The sequence below is a fragment of the Dendropsophus ebraccatus genome, chromosome 15 (genome assembly GCF_027789765.1).
Source record: "Dendropsophus ebraccatus isolate aDenEbr1 chromosome 15, aDenEbr1.pat, whole genome shotgun sequence".
Classification (NCBI taxonomy): Eukaryota; Metazoa; Chordata; class Amphibia; order Anura; family Hylidae; genus Dendropsophus; species Dendropsophus ebraccatus.
In genome coordinates, this window is record NC_091468.1 from 42,316,166 (window position 1) to 42,318,177 (window position 2,012).

Genomic DNA, 2,012 nt, shown 5'->3' on the forward strand with positions numbered 1-2,012 from the left:
ACTTATGAGAGAGAAAGAGAGATAGATAGATAGATAGATAGATAGATAGATAGATAGATAGATAGATAGATATAGGAGATAGATAGATAGATAGATATAGGAGATAGATAGATAGATAGATAGATAGATAGATAGATAGATAGATAGGAGATACATAGATAGATAGATAGGAGATAGATGATAGATAGATAGATAGATAGATAGATAGATAGATAGATAAGAAATTCAGAATGAATGCAGCACTCGTGTAGCGATGAATGTGGTGCCAGGTGGTATATACCAGCGACCACCCGGTATAGGTAATATAAATCAGAAGAATACCGCAGCACTCATGGGCAATGGCGTAGCTACCATGAAGGCAGGGAAGGCAGTTGCTATGGGGCCCCGCACTACAGGGGGCCCGGGGGCCGCCTGGCCCGTCTCCCCTGTCTTCAAGGTAGCTAGGCTACTGATAATAAAGCACCCTGCCAGAGACGCAGAAGGGAGCGTCTGCAATCCCCTCTGTAACACCTCCGCACCTCCCCCTGACACAGGCTCAGAACGTCCTGCACCAGTGTCCCCCTCTCCACAAGTGGAACAGTCCCGGGATGTTCCGCTAAGCCTCGCCCCCAGTGCCCACCGCGGGTGGGATATTCGCTCATGGCAGAATGCACAGGGCCTGAGAAGAAGACACACAGCAGGAGGATGGTGACTATCACTGCCAGCTGGAAGTCACCAGCTTCCCTGGCATCCTGTATAATGAGGGTCACTTAGGTCAGCTTCCCTGGCATCCTGTATAATGGGGGTCACTCAGGCTCAGCTTCCCTGGCATCCTGTATAATGGGGGTCACTCAGGCTCAGCTTCCCTGGCATCCTGTATAATGGGGGTCACTCAGGCTCAGCTTCCCTGGCATCCTGTATAATGGTGGTCACTCAGGCTCAGCTTCCCTGGCATCCTGTATAATGGGGGTCACTCAGGCTCAGCTTCCCTGGCATCCTGTATAATGGGGGTCACTCAGCTTCCCTGGCATCCCGTATAATGGGGTCACTCAGCTTCTCTGGTATCCTGTATAATGGGGTCAGTCAGCCTCCCTGGTATCCTGTATAATGGGGTCAGTCAGCCTCCCTGGCATCCTGTAAAATGGGGTCAGTCAGCTTCCCTAGCATCCTGTATAATGGGGTCACTCAGCTTCCCTGGCATCCTGTATAATGGGGTCACTCAGCTTCCCTGGCATCCTGTATAATGGGGTCAGTCAGCTTCCCAGCATCCTGTATAATGAGGGTCACTCAGCTTCCCTGCATCCTGTATAATGGGTACACTCAGCTTCCCTGCATCCTTTATAATGGGGTCACTAGCTTCCCTAGCATCCTGTATAATGGGGTCACCAGCTTCCCTGGCATCCTGTATAATGGGCGTCACTCAGGCTCAGCTTCCCTGGCATCTTGTATAATGGGGGTCACTCAGGCTCAGCTTCCCTGGCATCTTGTATAATGGGGGTCACTCAGGCTCAGCCTTCCTGGCATCCTGTATAATGGGGGTCACTCAGGCTCAGCTTCCCTGGCATCCTGTATAATGGGGGTCACTCAGGCTCAGCTTCCCTGGCATCCTGTATAATGGGGGTCACTCAGCTTCCCTGGCATCCCGTATAATGGGGTCACTCAGCTTCCCTGGTATCCTGTATAATGGGGTCAGTCAGCCTCCCTGGTATCCTGTATAATGGGGTCAGTCAGCCTCCCTGGTATCCTGTAAAATGGGGTCAGTCAGCTTCTCTAGCATCCTGTATAATGGGGGTCACTCAGCTTCCCTGGCATCCTGTATAATGGGGTCACTCAGCTTCCCTGGCATCCTGTATAATGGGGTCACTCAGCTTCCCTGGCATCCTGTATAATAGGGTCAGTCAGCTTCCCAGCATCCTGTATAATGAGGGTCACTCAGCTTCCCTGCATCCTGTATAATGGGTACACTCAGCTTCCCTGCATCCTTTATAATGGGGTCACTAGCTTCCCTAGCATCCTGTATAATGGGGTCACCA